General features: G+C 33.5%; 2 long non-coding RNA genes across 3 annotated transcripts; both read right to left on the bottom strand.

The window, feature by feature from the left end:
* Positions 1 to 5,484: 5,484 nt before the first annotated feature.
* Positions 5,485 to 7,075, bottom strand: LOC136224399 (uncharacterized). The gene is made up of 3 exons (XR_010686406.1): positions 6,350 to 7,075; positions 5,845 to 6,021; positions 5,485 to 5,683 (listed from the first exon to the last, which is right to left on the bottom strand). It is a non-coding gene; the product is annotated as an uncharacterized lncRNA (long non-coding RNA).
* Positions 7,076 to 16,748: 9,673 nt separating this feature from the next.
* LOC136224521 (uncharacterized) lies at positions 16,749 to 19,551 on the bottom strand. Of its 2 annotated transcripts, none has more exons than XR_010686478.1 (9): positions 19,146 to 19,551; positions 18,544 to 18,629; positions 18,389 to 18,467; positions 18,195 to 18,286; positions 17,979 to 18,078; positions 17,852 to 17,894; positions 17,607 to 17,676; positions 17,337 to 17,418; positions 16,749 to 17,038 (listed from the first exon to the last, which is right to left on the bottom strand). It is a non-coding gene; the product is annotated as an uncharacterized lncRNA (long non-coding RNA). The 2 variants fall into 2 exon arrangements; XR_010686479.1 differs by having other exon boundaries at positions 17,607 to 17,670.
* Positions 19,552 to 21,207: the final 1,656 nt, after the last annotated feature.

Below are 21,207 nucleotides of genomic sequence, written 5' to 3'. Positions count from 1 at the left end.
TAAATAACAATCAAACTAATATTTTTATAATTTTGATAATATAGGAACAAAATTGATCTTGATTAAGAACTTATTTATATCATTTTATTCGTTTAGGATCAAATTAGCATTTCCAAAAAAAAAAAATCTGTCAAACTTTTAATATTTACTTTTATTTTGATTTACTATGTTTATTTGAATTTATATTTGGTATATTAAGATAATTTGTAAAATTAAATATTTGTGAATCATAGCATTTAGCTTTCCAAACTAAAGTTTCATAATCAATGACATTAAACTATCAAAATCATCAATTAAGTTAATGAACTAAGTAAAATTCATCAATTGCGTCCTAATTTTAGTGCAAAATCATCAATTTAGTACTAATTGAAAATAATTCTGTTGAACAGTTTCAGAACATTTCCGCACATCAATTTAGGCCATAACAAAGATCATTACATTCCATGTTAAATAGTCACAATTTCTGGTTTTAGGATAAGATTAGGACTCCATTCATGATTTTTTGCTTAATTCAGACACCTATTTAATGATTTTGATAGTTTAAGATTGTAATAGACTTTGAAGTTTTAATTTAAGAGGTTAAGTGACGGGGTGTTTGTTAGGAGGATATAGAAGGTGAGATAGGGATAAAAAAAACACGAAATAAGTTATCCGTGTTTGTTTGGGAGATAGAAAAGTGAGATAAATGAGGGATAAGTCTTATCCCTCAAATCATATACCCAAGAGTGGGGTGGTATAAGGAGGTGGGATAATAGGATGGAAAAATCCGTCTTATCACTCAAATTAATGTTATGTAGTTTAAATAAGGTTAAAATAGTAAAATGTATTATTTTATCCCTATCGCTATCCCACGTACCAAACATTGAATAATAATTCCTGACTATCATATTTTTATCCTTATCCCTGTCTCAACCTTTATCCTTATCCCTATCCCAATAGAATACCAAACCCCCTTGAGTGTCATGGGTAAATTATAACACTAATTTAAGAGGTCTAAACGAACTCTTTTAAACTCAATTGAAATGAGATAAATATTACATAATTTATACATCTGCTGAACAAACTATTTTGGCAGCTACAGTAGGCATCTTCAATCTATATAAGCCTAAGGCTGGCTTAGCAATGAGAAAGAGTAAGAGTAAGAGAATAGTAAAGAAAAAAGGATGGAAATATGGTGGAAGGTGGTGTTGGTAGGACTTTTCCTTGCTCTTGGTGATGGTCGGATGATGCAGTAGCAGCTTAATAATAAGAAAGAATTAGAGAAGCTTGATGATACTAAAATCCCAATGGCAATGGAAAATCCAGAAAACATTCCTAATACCCCAACTTTCCAATTTCCACCTCCAATTGATATCCCAAATCTTCTTCCTCCACTTCCTAACTTGCCTCCTTTCCCTTTCCCTTTCCCTTTCCCTTTTCCTCCCCTCCCCTTCACTCCCCTTTCACCTTAAACTTAATTACTATCTGTACTAGCTAGCATCAAAATAAAATAAATAAATAATGCTGCTTTGTTATTCCTCATATGTTTGTTTGTTCTTAGATGTTTTAGACATTAGCAAAAATAAGATGTAGTTTGCTTCAATCTTTACTTGCTTTATCTAATATATATGATACCTTGCCCTTTTATTAATATATTTGTGTTTATATTGTTGCCTAACACACTATATAGTCCTCATCTACATTATCAGATCATTCCCTTTTATTTTATTCAATAGTTTAAATAACTGATTTACATATAAGGAGCTTTGAGATTCAGAAATGAAAAATTTCCAGCAGAGGCTTCAATCTTTTAGCTATGACCTTTTTATATGGAAAAAAGACAATTAAAGTATATCGACATGTCACATGTTAAAATTAGATAAATTTTCATCTAAAATGAGTTAGATTCTATCTATGACAATACCAATTGAATTAAATGTTACCAAACAATTGAGCTTGCTGGTGTTATGTGGTTCTTTTTCCTGCTTTTTTTTATTAAAACCAAATCTAATTTACTTTTAATGAGAAAATACTAATTTATACTCCTAAATGAATTTTGCAGTGCTGTTGCAAATTTGTGTTCTCAATGGATACTTCATGGAAACCTGCACATCTATTCAAGCCATTTATAACTAGTAACAATAATAACAAGTGCATTTATAACTAGTAACAACTTTCAACAAATTTAATGAATGTTAAACAAATTATATTTTTATAGTAGGAATAAAGGAGAAGTGTAAAAATACTCATAACCCTGACATTCAGCAGTAATTTTATTTTTAATGTCTAAAATGGTGGTGCCCGCTATGGTTACTTTATTTTTTACAAAGTCCCGTTACTTGGTGTGTGGTTTTCACCATTGGATGATGGAGCATAAAATTCATCCAATGGTGAAAATGAGCACCAAGTAAGGGTACTTTGTAAAAAACAAAGTAACGATAGCGGATACCCTAAAATGGTATAATTTTACGCATAATATTTACAACAAATAGCAAATTTATGCCTAACATTAGCAAGTTAGATCAATTTCAAAAATAATTAATTAAAATACAAATGTTTCGTCGAATTTAAGAATATTAGTCTCAAATTCTTTAGAGGTATTTAAGAATGTTTGTCTTTTTGTTCAATTTAAAATATAAATGTTTGGTCGAATTTAAAAATATTAATCTCATTCCTAACGTAGACAACTGTTGGAAAATAAGGAACAAAATATTTGTATAATGATTTATTAAATTTGATTCAACTTGCTAAAGTTAGGGATAATTTTGTTCTTAGTTCCCAACATTAGGAGTAAAATTCCACTGTTTTATATGTTAGTGGTAAAATTGCCCCTGACTATCAATGTTAAGAGTATTTTATCATAGCATTACTTCTAACATTGTTAAACAAGAGTAAGTTTATACATACCTAGTAGAAAAATTGAACATGCTCATTTAAAAGTTAATCAACTCCCACATTGGATTTTCTAAACAAATTTTCGTACATTTTAGAATATTGTTCATAACTGTTTAAATAACATAATAAATATTTGGGTTAATTACATATAAATATCTTGTGGTTTCACTGATTTGCATATCTGATTTACAAATTTTTACAAATACAATCCTATGCTTTGCAAAATTTTGCATTTGAGTTCACTTTGACACTTTGGCAGTTTTGTAGCTGTTTTAATAATATAATAGATATTTTAAACATACTCCCTCCATTGCCTTACATAATTCATTTTAGCAAATTACTTTTTTCCTTCTAGGATGCCAAAAACTTTTAGTTTAGTTTTTTTGTCCAAATATTAAATGTTTTGTATTGGTACATGTGTTTTTTAATATTCCAATACTAATTCTCCAATAGCGACATGAGAGAGTATTTTTTTAGTTAACAAATATATTCCTTAATTTGTGTGAAATATCTAGAATGATTATTATATAAGGGAATGGAGAGAGTAATTAATGTTGGAAAGGTCTGATGTGACAATTACATAACGCGTGTGTTGGTGATATTTTCGAAATATCCCAATTTTCAACCGCGTTTGCGGGGATTAAAAATGGTAAAAATAATGAGGGCGTGCCAGAGAAGCTAATTCTCAAAGGGTAAAATGGTAATTAAATAAAATAAATAAATATAGTGCACCTAAATTACTTAAATTCTAAACGAAAAGTGATTGACGACCGTTACAAGGACTAAAAATAAAAACAACGGTCTTGGGCCCCGACGTTACTTGACAGGTCGGTCGGAAAAACAATTTTTTAGTATAAGTACCAAAAATAAAGGCAATAAAACAACACAAAGATATAAATTTTTTAAGTTTTCTTTTATACACTACAAGAAAATCAGTAGTTAGGGACCGAAAATTCAGTCGCAATTCGGTCCCTAAATGTATTTACTGACTGAATTTCACGAGTTAACGACGAATTACATTCAGTCAGTAACTAGCTGGTCGGTAAGGGATTACTAACAATCTTTTGGATTCAGTCGGTAACTTTGCGACAAACATACATATTCGTAAAATAATGTCGTTATGTTACCGACTAAATAGTTGGTCGCAAATCCATAAAATGTAGTCAGTAACTCTGCTTCGGAAATATTATCTTCCTAGCCTTACTGACGAAACTAGCGTTATTTTGCGACGGAAATTCCATCGTAAACTGTATATATTTTTTTATTTGGAAGTAATTAATTTGCACAAAAATAGAAAATTAATTTTGGATTGAAGAGAGTTCATTCCAATTGAAAAAGTACCTAAAACATGTCTAATGCATAATGACTAAAATATTGAAACATATATTTTTGACTATAGGCACAAAAGATATATAAATTGTATACAAATAATGAAATAATGAAAGGTCATACAATTCTCATACTGAGACTCCTTGATCTGGACAGATTCTATGATCCTTCCCTCAGGATCCTCAACTTTATGAATAACCCGTTGAAACTACACAATGTAAGATATTGTAAGAAAAAAAAAAATGAAGCTCACACTAGCCTCAATTAGCTGTACAAACATTCTTTCATATTCCCACCTATGATGTGTACATAGATTGTGCTGCTATTCTCCTCTCTGTAAACAATTCAAACCACCATAAATTCAAATTTATATAGGAATAAAAATATTTCAAGTTAAGCTTGGATAAAACTTTCATTAACGAACAACACTAGCAGAAAAAGTTCACGACTTCAGTCATATCAAAGTTAACCGCAACTTTCTAAACGATTCGATTTTTTTTTAAAAACCAGCAACACTAAAAAAACTAGCGGATGAAAATTTTACACTTCAAAAATAAAGACCAACTTCATTCGTGATTAGGTTTAACACAGCCCTTATGATTTCTGTTCACATTGTTCAATTAATGAGGCAAGAGTTCATCAATTAGAATCAAAAGCCTCTTTACATATCAACATAATCTAACTAGTTTGACTTCTATCCAAAATCATCTTAGAAAATTATGCTCCATCTAGGAGACAAAAAACAAGCAAGGCTTTCAATGCATGCCAATGCTACTCCAACCACTACGCTGATTCTAATTCATACAGTTGGCCTATTAATTACCTTCAACACATAAAAACAGAGGACATGATACTAATTAACTACCCTTACACGATTTTACCAAATTACTGCAACTAAATTCAAATTATCGGCAATCAAGAAAATATCAACAACTTACTAGATCCAATTAAGTAAAACTCATATTATGAAGCAACAACTAGCAACCTGAATTGAATGGAATTCATAATTGAAATTAAAAGCACTTCGTTGACGTACAAAGTTTGGATATGAAAAGGAGAAGCATATTTGAATTCATCTGACCTTGATCTCATAGGCTCTGAATTCTCACTGCTAATCTCAAGCATTCCTTCTCAAATTGTTAACAACTGTAATCAAGCAAATATCAACAACTTACTAGATCCAATCAAGTAAAACTTATATCATGAAGAAGCAACTAGCAACTTGGACTGAATGGAATTCATAATTGAAAATTAAAAGCACTTTTGTTGACTTACAGAGTTCGGATATGCAAAGGAGAGAATAGTTGAATTAATCTGGTCTTGATCTCACATGCCCAAGATATTGCTTCCCTGGTTGCATGCTCCATGAATGATGAAAATATGTAGCTCTTCCACCAATTCTATGAACAGCTTCACTCTTCCAAACAGGGATTTATTAGATGATCATCCAATTCCTAAATCACACCAGCCAAAACATAAACTGCACAACCACCGGTAATGGTGAAAATCAGAAAAGTGGAAGCAAGCAAAAATCTCTCTTTCTTTAAAAGGGGAAAGGGATGTGAAGTCAAAGGCAGAGAAGACAAAGAAAAGCAAAATAAGACGTTGAGATTCGATGTAAGTCATGCATAAAGTACTTACCATGTGATTGAATATCATGGTGGAAGGAGATATATGATGCAAACCCTTTTATTTGATCTCAAGATATGAGAACTTCTACCCTTGCTCACAACTAGAATAAAGTAATCCTGTATATGTTGCCTTCAAGAACCGTACGGGTACTGTATTACCAGTTGCACTTGCACATATGGACCAAAGCTATAAGACAATTATTTCCAACTAAGCAGCCATATAATTTGCAATCTGAATTACTAGCAAACAAAATTGGTGGAAAGGCATTTTGCCAATCTTTCATAGTCACAATAGAGTGGACAAGGGACAAAACAAGAAATTAAAAGTGGATCTATTGAATCTCGCATGGGAGGACCAAATTATATAACAAAATATGCTTTTCTAGACTCCCAATGAACATTATCTAAAGTTAAGGTCTTGGTAGCAGAGCAATTTGCAAGAATAATTAAACAGACAGTACAAACAATCTATTACCGAGTCAACAAAACGCATAGCAAAAAGGACCTTGTCTTACAATGAAAATGCTTTTCTGCTAACAGTTTCATTCTTCACAGATGAAGTGCCTGTATTCCCACCTTCTCCAGCCTGTGATTGCAGCATGCTACTCTTTTTAATGTTAATGGAAAACTCATAGAAAAGGAGAAAGACTTTCCATCTGCAAATACCCACTTCGACCAAACCAATATTAATCAAGGTAACAGAAGAAAGACTATATGAGATGAGAGGACCTAAAATCCCCTCAACAAACTTCCTACAATATAATAAACCTTAAATCCCTAGAAATGCAAGAACCAATCCTTCCAATATTGTACAAAATCAATAAACTGGGAAATTAATTAAATATGAAACGGTTCAAATAGGGAAAACAAGAGTCCTACTCACTTTAAGCAATCATGGACCGATTTTACAAACCAGGATTGGAAGTCGGGGTCGATTGAGACGAGGAAACACCTAAATCCGATCCCAATGAGGACAGATCTGGTGGAAGTGATTGAAGGTGTCGACACTGTTATTTCCTTCACCGTGGTTGGCTTGTTTGCTGTGGTTGTTTTGTTTCGGCCATGAATCTCATAAATGAGATGACAAGTAGATGTCGGTGATAGGAATTTTCAGTTGAAGCAGACGGATCAGAGGCCGGCGGTTACTGATTCAGACGAAGATGAGGCGGCGGCAGCAGTTGAGAGCAAAATGGGAGAAGCGAATTTAGGGTTTTAGAGTGAGGAAGGTAAAGAATGAAGGGTTACGGAGATAAGAAGGGAAAAAAAGTAAAAACAACACCTGTTACCATTAATAATTAAAGGACTTAAAAAAATAAAAAAATAAGTAATAAGTTTAATGACCCAAATTATGGTCTTTAAAAGACTAGATTTAGTGGGTAAAGTGAGGGTAAACGCTTCCCACTTAGTTAACAACCAATACAATGATTAATGACCAACTGAAGTAGTTAATTAAGGACAGATCTGATTTCAGTCTTTAAAATCAGTCATTAACTAAGTAATTTCTTGTAGTGATATTTTTATTGATTTTGTAAATATTTTTCAATGTTTTTTGTATTACAAATAATAATAAAGCGTGAAAATTACAACTTAAAATGAAATAATAACTTTAAAGCGAGAAATGTAAATACGTCATAAAAACAAATATGTACGGGATGAAATAAAATTAAACCGATCTATTTGATGTCATTAGGATGTGTGAAATTGAGGATTGGAACTCTGGAAAATCGGCTCGGGTACTGTTGCGTTGTCCGGGTAATGCTGGGCGAATTCGGAGCCATTCGAAGAGTTCAGGGACTTAAGCAGAAATTTACCACCAAACTAATAAATCAGCCCCACTTTGTAGAACAAAAACAGTGATTCCTTGGAATTTTCTGGTTCAATTTCGAGAGTTGTAGAGATCGGATTATAGCGAAACGAAGGCTAGTATTTAAAGTTAGTGTGCGAAGGAAGGGTTTAGAACTGGAATTTCAGAAAAAGGTCGAGTAAATGAGTCGGAATAAATTATTGAAAATGGGGTGACAAAATAATTGTTTGATGGTTGAAAAACCAAAAGCTTGATTCTGTTTCGTAGAGGGTACTTTAGGGGCGATTAAGAAGGCTATAAGATGTCATTTTTTACGAAATAAAAATTGAGAATTCGAGAATTGATGTCAATAAAGAGATTAAAATTAATTTGGGCTAAAATGATCAGTTAACCAACTCTAAATAAAATTTGAAAAAATGGCTCACCAGAAAAGTTGTTTGATGAATTTTTCAATGATGAAAAACTCAAAAGCTTGTTTCTGGGTCTCTTTAATTGATTGAGATCAATAAAAAGTTTCTAAACATGAATTGGAATAGGTGTGTAAACTAAGAATGACTCGAAAATGGGGTTTCAGTGATCTTGGTAAATGCTTGAAGCTTTGAAGAACATAACAATGGTGAAATTTGATTTAGACTAAGAAAGCTTGAACCAAGGATTGCGTAACGATTTTACTGACTTAACTAAGAGATTGCAAAACGATTTGAGAATTGGTTGATTAGACTAATTAGATGCTAAAGAACGATTTCTACGAACCTAAGGATTGATAAAAAGGCATGTTGGCAGAGAATTTGAGAGAAAAATTGAGTTGTCTGTGTTTGATTGATTTTTGAGTGGGGATTGGAATGAATGAGTTAAGCTCTATTTATAGGATTTTGGGTAACAAATCCCATATTAGTGGCCCTTAAACTTCTCACCCAGGATCCCATTACCTTTCCATAAGTTGAAGAAAGAAAATGGCTGAGTTGGGAGTTGGAAAAATGGAGGTAATGCCGTGAAATACGTTCCTCAAATAGGTAGACATATTCAAACCCGTTTTTCAGCACTGCTTCTCTTTGAAAAATTCTACCGGCTTCGTTTTAGCTTCGTTTTGCTACGTTTTTTACATTCCAGAAAGCTAACATCCCGAGCTTTCTCAAAAAAATAATAGCTATCTGATATCTTGATGTTTCGGGGTAGGTTTTCATCGTCGAAGTTGCTGGATGTGTTACTGAAAAAATGGTGCTCGTTTTTTGACATTCCGGAAAGCTAACATCCCGAGCTTTCTGAAAAAAATAATAGCTGTCTGATATCTTGCTGTTTCGGGGTACGTTTTCATCGTCGAAGTTGCTGGACGGGTTACTGAAAAAATGGTGCAAATTTGCCCCTGATTTTTTATTATTTCTTTTTCTTTTCTTTTTTATAATCATCTTTTGATATTATTTTTTATTTTTTATCACATTTTTATTTTGTTGAGAGATAAATTTAATTAAATAAAAATAACTATAGAGTAAAATTATATCTTATGCTAAAAATATAAAAATTAAATTATCTCCAACAATTGCCCCCTATTTTATGTGTAAAAGATTTGAAAATAAATTTTGCACATAAAATAAGTCTTTTATTAATTTTTTTTTTACCCATCAGTACCGATTTTGTTGAAACTGAAATTGTGTTCTTTGCAGCTTCCTCATCATTTTCACACATAATTTCTGCTGGTTCATTGCTCGGAAAGAAAATAAAGATCACTCAGGTAAATTTTGTATGAAAATTGATAGTGTGTGATGGAATTGCTGGATGACTTGTTGAATTTTTCTTTGAATTACAAGACATGCCTGCTGCATTTTCTGATATTGCTATCTCAATTTTTTGCTTGTTTCGGCTTTGACTAATATGCTTCGCTGCTGCTGAAATTTTCATCAATCACGCCATGTTTGTTGATGCTGAATATGCTCGTGTCTACCTCTATTTTCCTTCGTAACTAGGCTCAATTTGCAATCGGTTTTTCCTACTAATGTAAAAAAAATAGTTGCTGCCATTTCATTTAAATTGCATTAAAATCGATCTTGAGTTTCAACTTATTTGAGCTTATTCCTGAAAAATGTTGAAGTTAAATCCTATTTGTATCCATGTAGATCTGCTGCTTGCTGAAATTGTTTTAACTTCGTCTATGAATTCGCGACTTCACTTCCGTTGTTAATAAATGTCTTTGAGCTACTGATTGGTGGAAATAAATTGAATTATCACTTCTTTTTCATAGGAATCATGTTTGGCTGATATCCGTCTTGAACATGTTGAGCTCGGAGTTGAGAATCCATTTGATGATATGGATATATAGTATATGACGGAACCTGCCCCTGACGTCTTCGAGCTTGGATGCCATCGGTCCTGCACATGTTGTTGTCTCGTATTTGATGGGGACAAAACTGAGCTAGTGGACGTCGGATCAGGTGGAAAAGCCTACACCGAGCTTCTTTGTAGCGATTGCTTTTTTTTTCTCTGAAAACTTTTTGTTCTTTTTTAAGTTTTTGGGACATGTAGATGGACTTTTATTGTTTTTCTTCATTTTTATTTTTCTTTTCATTTATGTCTTTTATCATTTCTTTTTTTACACTTTTTTTCTTTTGCAATGGATGCTTTATTACCTCTAAGAACGCTTATCGCATCTTTATTTTTTTTTTATAGTGGTTGATGCCCCCGCTTTGTCCTTCGGCTGTGACAAAATCATTGAACCTCTTCGATGAGAGGTTCATTGCTAACCAGCCTATGGTAAGACACAATGGTGCTCGTCTTGAAGATGCTCTTCACTTGATTGGCGCATGACTTGCTTTTTCCTTTAGTCTTGATCTTGATTGGACCAATGTTATCTTCGTATAATCGAGACTCGGGTACTGATGGTAAGTTGCACAGGTAAAAACCCATAGGTTTTAGCAACTTCACCGGTAAAAGCTGAAACAGAAATTTCTGACGTTATTATTTCACCTACAGATTTCCCGAGAGCTAGTGCCATTTTTAATGGCATAATGTTAACGGCTGAACCGTTATCAACTAAAACTCTCGATAAACTCTTGCCATCAATGTGTGCTTTAACGTATAATGGCTTAATGTGGCGTGTCATCTTTAGAGTGGGTTTGTCAAAATAAACCTGTTTCATCCGATCTTCTCACGAAGCTTTAATTATGACGCCACTTTGCCGGTCTTCTTGAATCTCGTGTACCTCCCCGTTTGGCTCTTTACTTCTGAAATTTATTGGTAAAATTAAAGAAGTAACAGCACAACCAGCTTGGATAATGAAATCTCCAACACGAATTTTCACATTTTTCTTTTCTTTTATTTTTTGTTTCGAAACGTTGCTAGAATCGACATTAGACAACTCCATTTCACTTATCCTTCTTTTTTCTGCCTCTCTTTTTTATTCTTCTTTTTGCATTTTTCGAGAGAGGTTGTGGAAATTTTCTATGTCGGTTGACGAACCATTTTTCGAGGGGAACTTGCGCTGGTGGAGTAACGAAGCGTGACCGGCCTTGGTTTGTACCACTTTTATTTTTATTTATTGGCTTTCGTTTTCTCCATGGCTTTTCTTTCTCCTTGGCGGTTGGCAAAGTGCCATTTGGTACCCAAATCGGCTCGGGTACTGTTGCGTTGTCCGGGTAATGCTGGGTGAATTCGGAGAAATTCGAAGAGTTCAGGGACTTAAGCAGAAATTTACCACCAAACTAATAAATCATCAGCACTTTGTGGAACAAAAACAGTGATTTCTTGGAACTTTTTGGTTCAATTTCGGGAGTTGTAGAGATCGGATTATAGCGAAACGAAGACTAGTATTTAAAGTTAGTGTGCGAAGGAAGGGTTTAGAACTGGAATTTCAGAAAAAGGTCGAGTAAATGAGTCGGAATAAATTTTTGAAAATGGGTGACAGAATAATTGTTTCATGGTTGAAAAATCAAAAGCTTGATTCTGTTTCGTAGATGGTACTTTAGGGGCGATTAAGAAGGCTATAAGATGTCATTTTTTACTGATTGAGATCAATAAAAAGTTTCTAAACATGGAATAGGTGTGTAAACTAAGAATGACTCGAAAATGGGGTTTCGGTGATCTTGGTAAATGCTTGAAGCTTTGAAGAACATAACAATGGTGAAATTTGATTTAGACTAAGAAAGCTTGAACCGAGGATTGGGTAACGATTTTACTGACTTAACTAAGAGATTGCAAAACGATTTGAGAATTGGTTGATTAGACTAATTAGATGCTAAAGAACGATTTCTACGAACCTAAGGATTGATAAAAAGGCATGTTGGCAGAGAATTTGAGAGAAAAATTGAGTTGTCTGTGTTTGATTGATTTTTGAGTGGGGATTGAAATGAATGAGTTAAGCTCTATTGATAGGATTTTGTGTAACAAATCCCATGTTAGTGGCCCTTAAACTTCTCACCCAGGATCCCATTACCTTTCCATAAGTTGAAGAAAGAAAATGGCTGAGTTGGGAGTTGGAAAAATGGAGGTAATGCCGTGAAATACGTTCCTCAAATAGGTAGACATATTCAAACCCGTTTTTCACCACTGTTTCTCTTTAAAAAATTCTAACGGCTTCGTTTTAGCTTCGTTTTGCTCCGTTTTTTACATTCCGGAAAGCTAACATCCCGAGCTTTCTCAAAAAAATAATAGCTGTCTGATATCTTGCTGTTTCGGGGTACATTTTCATCGTCGAAGTTGCTGGACGGGTTACTGAAAAAATGGTGCAAATTTGCCCGTGATTTTTTATTATTTCTTTTTCTTTTTTTTATATTCATCTTTTGATATTATTTTTTATTTTTTTATCACATTTTTATTTTGTTGAGAGATAAATTTAATTAAAAATAAAAATAACTATAGAGTAAAATTATAACCTATGCTAAAAATATAAAAATTAAATTGCCCCCCAACAGCATGAAATAACAGTAGACCAATATGTTTAATCTTATGTCAGGTGGAGTAAAATTAATTTTGTTTGGAAAAGTTAGGTATAAAATTGCTCAATTTTGTAGGTTAGTACATATGTGATAGAGATAAATTTGGACCTTATCCATTTATCTTCATCTTGATAGTGAAGATCAATTTGGCATGTAACATCATAAATAGTATAATTAAATATCTATCATAGAAAGTGGAACATTTTTTTATGATTAATTTATATGTGTTAGTAACACACTAAATATCTTAGACATAATTAATATTTAGAATACCTGATGTAACAGTTAAATAACAATCAACCTAACATTTTCAATATTTTGGTAATGTAAAGGTAAAATTTATTTCAATTAGAAATTTATTTGTATCATTTTTTTTTTAATCAATTTGTATCATTTTATGCATTAGGATCAACACTTCATTTCCAAAAAAAAAAGTATTAAATTTATGCATAGCTACAAGCCTTAAAACGTAAAACCGGACCGAATGTCGAACCGGATTGACAATTGGGTTAGGGGTTAATGGATTCATCCGGTTAACTCGGATTGGTTGAACCGGACCATATTATGAATAATATATATATATAATTTATAGTTAAGGAAATTAATTTTATAAAAAAGAAATAGTTAAAAATAAATAAATAGGAAAAATGAATTGATAAAGAAAAAAAAAAGCTAAAAATGTTACCACATAGTGTTGATTTTTAATAATTATAAAAAATTTAAGTGTACCAGCTAAAAAAAATTAGCAGCTATAATAAAAAAACAGAAAAAAAATGTAAATAAAAATGTAGAAAAAAGATAAATAAAAGTGGAACACGCAAACGATGGTCTCTCTCCTTTTAATAATGTATAAAAAGTAGCAGCCTAGATGACGAGCATTTAGCTTCTAAGTGGTGAATTGGAGTCAGTCCGGTTTGCCGGTTTGATATCGGTCTGCCTCATTCCGGTTCATCACCTGTCAATAACATTGACCCAGAATAACCAGACCGGATACATGTCCGGTTTACGGTTGAACCGGTTCAACCGGCTGGTCCACTCCAATTTTAAAAATCTTGGTTTTATTCCATTTTCATTTTTTTTATAACTGTACTCTCATACCCCGTCATCTTTCCATCATATCCTAAGTATTTGAAACTGTGCCGTTCTTGTAGTGGATGCATGGACACATACTCCAACTGGTTGCCTCCCTATTGCGTGCATCAGAGCAGTTTCTGTCTAGGCCACCTGCCCATACCACATGACTTGATAAGTTCCAGTTTTTTGGAACCTTACAACGTCCCACTTCCATTATATACTCAAACACAGTTTTCAACCAACCTCCACAACAACCATAATCATTGATGCTAGCATCCACCAACTGTTGTGAAGATAGCCGTAATTGTCCAGGAACACCCAGAATTGCCCTGATTTCTCACTGGTTAAAAGCTTGGAGAAAAAAACACTCTGAATTAGATTCATATAAACACTCTGAAATTATTATTTCTTAGTAATATTAAAAAGGAAAACAAAAGTTAACGTGTTATTTATCTTTTTTTTTCTATCTTATCAAATTATTGTTCTTGTGTTTGATCCAATTGTAATCATAAATTTCCATTATTAGAAATGGATCATAAAATGAATGAGCAGACATAAAAATGAAATTCTATACTAACTAAAGTGCATTTTTTAGATATAAAGGACTCACAGAAACATCAATTAGATCAGTATAAAGTTTAGACTCACATTACTTGCAACCTCTTATCATCTTCGTCTTGAGCGATGCTTTTCGCTGGCGACATTCTGCAATCTCTCCTAAAATATCTCTTTTTAATATTCCGATTGCACTCCCATCTTGGAAGAATATTTTTTAGAGTTTCTTCACCATGATTTCTCCTGCCCAAAATTAGCAAAGTTAAAACCATTGTTTTTTCCTCTTTTTTTTTTCTTTTCTCAATCAAAATTTGCTACTATTTTATGTACAATGATGAATTATAGCAACAGGAATCTGAAAGCTTTTTTATATTCTATTAATGGTGATTGCAGCACAACTTATTGTGCTTCACCATTCTAAATGACATCAAAGATGAAGTCTCTAGATATAATTACTCAACTTTTGATTTAACTAAACATGGTAAAGTTCAGATACTAATTTAATTTAGTCATTAAAACAAAAAGGTTTTGAAAATTGTGTTGCATCTCAAAATCTTATGGAACAAAACCTTAAGCAAAAGAAACCTCAAAGGAGACAATATTTGCAAGATGCAATTGGAATAAAAGAAAAAAGGAAATATGAAAAAAAGACATATGTTGCCTTCCAACAACAACAAGCTGCTTGTTGACAAATTAATCAAGTTTACACGTTTTTAATTTCGTCAATCGAACATGGACTCACCTTCTGTGCTATTTGAATGCTTCACAGTAATCTTCACACCATTGCAAGTGAATCAATTAAGGAACCCAAACTTCAAGAACAACCAAGTCAACATATATTGAAGTGGTAAACTGCAGTAGATCTGGGAACATTGGAATAACAAGATTTTATTAGATCCCGTAGATGGAAGAGGTAAACTGTAATAGATCACGGAAGAATCAATTTCTTCCAAAATGAAGATGAAAGTGAAAATTAGATTGAGGAGGCTGAGAAAGGTAAGATGCCAAGAGACTAGTAGAAAAAAAAAAGAGTGTAAGGGAAACTCTAGAGTAGATACCATTATAAAGTAGCATGGTTTTGTTTTTTTATGGAGGCATCTTTATAATGGCATTTTGTGAGGATTGTAATAGGTGTATAAAACGGACAGGCTCCTCCCTCAAAAAAAATACTTAGTAGAAAAGCTCTTAATCAAAAATACAAATTGCTGTGTAAAGAAAGAAAATTAGAGGGAACTTCCTAAGTATGCCGTCGCTGACGAGAGGAACTTCCTCTTGCGAGGCCTGTTGAGGAAGAGAGGGAGAAGAAGAGAGATACAAAGCTAAGTCTTCAATGTAGGGTTTTGAATTATTTAGGGTTTTTTTATTTATTTTAGGGGTTTTTATTAAATTTAATTGATAATATGATAGTTAGGGTCTACGATTGAATTGATAGGGGTTTTGGTTCTTAGGGTTCAATTGAATTGATAATGTGATATTTTTAGGGTTCAATTGAATTTATGATATCTAGTTTAGGGATTTTAATGAAATTGATAATATGTTAAATTTTACAGGTTCTGATCAAATTGAATTGATAATGTGATATTTAACTATTTTGTTAAGAGGTTTTAATTTAAAATATGATATTTACGTGTTTTGATTAAATTGAATTGATAATATGTTAAATTTTAGGGGTTTTGATCGAATTGAATTTTGTAATGTTTTTTAGAATATGGCATCAAGAAAGGGTAAATTGCCACATGTTATCGTTTTGTAATTTTATTTTATTTTTTATAAATATGCTAAGTAGCATTTAATTTTTTTTCTTACATGGTCAAGCCCCTCCGAGGTTTAGGTCCTGGCTCCGACACTGTTCAATTGTAATGTCAAATCTGGATTTGCACAAGAAAGAAAACATTGATAATGTTGAAATGTTCAAATGGTCTTCATCTTCTTCTTCCCGTTGGGAGGATCTAAATACGGAAATACTAGCACTCATACTCGCTGAATCTCGATAGAAGAAAGGGTAGGACTGGTTTCGTTCACTACAAGAAAACAGCTAGTTAGCTACCGCAATTTTGGTAGCTGATGCAGTAGCTAAAGCTGTTTACCGACTGAATTGAGTGCTTTACCGACCAAAGACATTCAGTCGGTAACTCATTAGTCGCTGGAGAAACGCCGACTATTTCTGACGATAGTCGCAGACTTTAGCGACTGTTCGATTTAGTTGCTGACTGGTCGCAATTTATACCGACTATATTTTGCGACTCAAATTAGTCGCTAATGGGTTAGGTCGACATATGGCTGATTGGTTTACCGACGAATTTCTGACAGAAAAGCTATCGGTAATTTGCTAAAAATATCTGATCGACAGACTATTTCCGTCGGTAATCTACTGGGCAGTTTATTATATATAATAATAATTGTAATTAGAATTAGGATTATGAAATACAATTATAAACATATTTAAACGTTCACAAATAAATTAACCACAATAAACAACATTGATGGAAAATTAAAAATATATTTAGAAATAATTAAAATATTTGAAACTTAAATATATCAAAAATATGACACAATGTATCATAAAAAAGTTATATCTAATTGTTAGATTAACCTGAGTTAGAGCTATGTTCTAACCTCTGTACAATTGCCTAAAGATGATCAATACTTTTTTGAAGTTTGCTAATACATGGGACTATTTGTATCTCCAACTCTGTTGATCGCTCCAACTGTATACCTTCTATCAACCACTCTTGTCTTTCACTTGGTGTGGATGTGCTAATAAATTAGTTCCGTACCAGCTCATCATCTCCATGTACTATCTTCAGCTTCTTCTTTTGCTTAGAGTAACGATGATAGATTTTCCTCTGTCAAATTGGAGCAGAAAATTCAACAAAACAATCATAAGCTATAATAAATATATGTTTTATTAAAACATAACCTTCAAAGAGAAATAAACACCAGCTCACAACAGAGACGGACGAAACACAGATAAATGTCAATGCAACATTGATATCAAGTCAATGTACAAGCTTTCCAGTTATCAACGGATACCAAAAGCAAAAGGAGTATGGATCCTTAAAAGGGATTTCAGATTTCATTGATCTTTTATTTTCTTCTCCATATTTTAATAAAAAAGAACACTTCAAATAAAGGGAAAATTACCTTCTCTTCTGGAGCATCAAATGCCTTTTGCATTTGAGCAGCCAAATGAAATCTGTCAACTCTGCCATTGAGGCTTGCTCTCCTGAACCACAGAATGTAGGTCAAAGGCTAAATTTAGTTGATATCTTAAACTTACTTAAAGTGACCAATTGGTACTCGAACTTGCTTAAAGTGACCAATTGGTACTCAAACTTAGAGTATATAGGTCAAGGAAAGTTAGAGCTGCAAATGTTCAAAAAGGAAAGTAAGAAACAAGTTAAAATACGTTACCCCATCTCTCTACAGCCATTGAACTCTCCTCCTCGCTGTAACCCATTTTTGTTAGCTGAACAACCTGAAACTGATTTATACTCCTTCAATCTAATTACTACAGCAAGACAATGTTGAACGCACACTAAAACTGATATTTCTAAAAACAGGCAATTGTAATAAAGAATGACAGCTACCTCATATTCCATTAAAACAGAAATTACAGGTAGAAGATAATTGTTTGGATTAAAAGCATATTATCTCACCATGTGAGTAGAGCCTCTAAAATTAAATCTGTATTCTCCTCTCCTAAACATTTAACACACCATGGTTAAAGATGAGAAATTAAACATGAAAGTTGGAGTTCAGATCACAGAAAGAAAGATTTAATACCATTGGCCCGAATTGCTTCAACAACCCTTTTTTATGGAAATCCCATTCCAATAAAATAATCAATCACCTTGGATCCAGAACCACTTGCAGCTGAGCTTGCCTTCATTCAAATCAAATTGCTATCTTAGATACAAATAATGCCCTTTACATTTTTTCAGAAAAAAAAGCCCTTTATACATGTTTATTTCTTAAGACTGATGAAGTGATTCACATTACCTCTGTTACTTTTGGCATAGCTTGTGCAGAAGGAGGTCTCAAAAGTAGACCCAAAATTCAATAGAGTTATATTTTCATAATCAAGTTCATGGCTGCAAAAAATGGATCAATACTCACTCAAATGGAAATCTAATATGCCATAGAAGATTCTAAGGTTTTGTGAAAATTATGCCAACCATGAAGCATGAAATTACCATTAAAGCCAATCCCATAATCTTCATTTGGGACAACCTTTGCTGCAGCTGGATTGTAGAAAACTTTGAGCTTCCCACCCTATCAATGATTGATTTATGAGTGTATCATCAAACGAGCAACAATGGATCGAGTGAGTTCTTAACATTCAACTTACCGAAGATGGAAGGAAGACCATTCATGGTTTTCCAATATAAATGAGCCTTTCCCAGTTCAAACATCGCCCAGCTAGGCAATGCATACCTGAAAATAACTCGGTATCAGATTCTTAAGGAAAACCAGTCGACCTCTTTCAGTCAAAGGAAAACCAGTATCCTATGTAGAGAGAGACAACAGAGCAAAGACAAGCAACAAAGAATCAGCACATACAGGTACCTACATATTGATTTTGAAATAAGCAAGATTCTTAAGGGAGAACTACCTACCACTAAATACATCAGTAGCGTAGTCCACGCATCAAATCATGCCAAAGATGCAGCAAATAAATGAAAATAAACATACCAAATAAAGAATGAAGGCCCCGATTGTGTGGATGGTGAAACACCGAGGCTAGAAGGAAGAAAATTATGACTAGCTAGATTGACGAGAAGAACCGATCTCAAGTGTAGTGCAGGTTTTCTAAGGGGAGGGAGGACGAGGGATTTTGAAACAGTTTGCCAACAAATAAATTAGGGATTTTGAAATTTTATTTCATTTTAGGTAAGGTTGAATATATAAATCAATATGCTCATAATTTTTTATATTAATAATACAAATCACCTGGCATTGCTGTTTGGTCCAATAAACATCAGTACATGACTCACAATCCCAAACAACCTTTGAGATTCAAGCGATTGGTAGCCTCAATCTGCCGCCACCGTAATCCTTTAGCCAAACCGACGATAAGCACTCTATCTTCCGTCCGTTGCCTTCCACACGAAAGCCCCGCCTGATCGTCAACCACCGCAAAGCTTGAAGCTTGTTGTCGGACCTTCCACGACCGCACGACAGCAACTCTTCTCTCCTAACTCCGGTGAATGACAGTAAAAATGAAGAGGGATTAGGTCGGAGAAGAAGGCAGCAGAGTGGGCTTAGGTCGGAGAGCAAAGAAGAGATGAAAAGGGGTTTAGGTCGAGGTGAGTGAGCAGAGAAGAGATAGAGGCGGCTTAGGTCGAGAACAGAGGGAATTAGGTTTTCCCTTCTTTAGGTCATTTTATATTTCTTTTTTCTTTTTTAGTTTTTTTTTTCAATTTTTTATTATTAGTCAACAGAAACTATGGTGGTCAAACCAAGATACATGGCCCCCAATTTCACTCACAGTTGTTGCGACTAAGAAAAAGAAGTAGCGACCAAATCAGTAGCAACGTTAGCGACCGATTTTTGTCTGGTCGCTAATTTGGGTCGCTAACAAGCTGATTTCTTGTAGTGGTTGCTCTACAAAAATTGGTTAGCATGTATTTTGGGACCTTATTGCTGGTCAGAAATCAACATCCAGAATTGGTGCCGGAAACGGGAACGTTATGTTGAGGATGTTGACTCGGTGGCACATAAGCTTATGAACCGCAATAGAGGTTCATTTCGGTTGCTCTCTGCCTTGAAGCTTGGAAATCGAGGCTTCATTTCCGCTGCTAACTGGTAATTGATTATAAATGTTTTCCTATTTTTTGTGCTATTTCAATGTTTAATGATGGTTTCTTTGATTCAACATATCATTGTAGAGAGTATAGTTATCAGTATTGAGATATGTCTTAAAATCCATTTGAATTTAACTTTTCTTAAGTTTCATATTTGAACATAGACATTTGATTTACATACATGAATCTATCTATATGTTTTCTGTATCCATAGGGGGGAAAACCTAAAAGTGCTGGAAATTCCAATGAGTGAAGTGACTGATAAAATGGTGGAAAGACATGCGATTCACTAGTGAATTTAAGTGTTTTAGACATTAGTTATTATTTGAATATCACAAGCAAGGGGATTGGAGAATTTGGGAAAAACTGTAAACGCCTAACTGAGCTAAGAAGAAACTTCAGATTTGAAAAAATATTTTTTAAGCAGTAGCAGTATAGATATGGAGAGAGTTTGTGGGCTCGTTGAATTGAAAATGCATTTGAGAGACATCTTCTAGATTGAGCTCTTCAAATCTTGTATTCTGATGATGAATGAAATATAAAAGATGGCTGTACCTTTGATGAATATTTTCCATAGGTGAAATGTATATTTGAAACTCTCATGAATTTATTTTTTATTGATTAAATTATTTATCTACCAAATGGATACATTGAGCCTTTGATCAGTTATTTTTAAAACATATATGTGTTGTGCGGAATTAATGAAAGATAAAATAATGAACAATCGAAAAACACCTATTCACCAACGTTGTGTTGGCTAGTCCACGGGCAGAAGGAGAATAGTATTATTAGGAGGCGAAAATCAGATTACCATCATTAGGTTTAAATAATGGGGTATTTATAATACCCAATCTAACCTAATCCCACTAGGAACTCATGATTCCAATCCAACTAGGAACCCATGATCCTAATCCAACTAGGAATTCGAAACCCAATACTACTCCGAATAGGAAACAAGATATATACTGATTCAAGGCATTACGATAAATCTCCACCTTGACTTGAATCCTCCTGAAAACATAACAGATGCACCCATGACAGTGCCAGATGAACAGACTTCTCCCTTTGACTCAGAGCCGCCCCCCACAAGGCAACTAATAATCTCTATTCCCAGAATTTTCGATCTTCACGTTCATCGCAGACATCTTTCTCTCCAGAAAACAAAACCTCGGTCGGAAACCGAAAGCTCTGATACCAGTTTGTTGTGC

This window comes from Euphorbia lathyris, chromosome 3 (genome assembly GCF_963576675.1).
Source record: "Euphorbia lathyris chromosome 3, ddEupLath1.1, whole genome shotgun sequence".
Classification (NCBI taxonomy): Eukaryota; Viridiplantae; Streptophyta; class Magnoliopsida; order Malpighiales; family Euphorbiaceae; genus Euphorbia; species Euphorbia lathyris.
The sequence above is the reverse complement of the archived record's forward strand: the minus strand, read 5'-3'. Positions and strand labels throughout refer to the sequence as shown.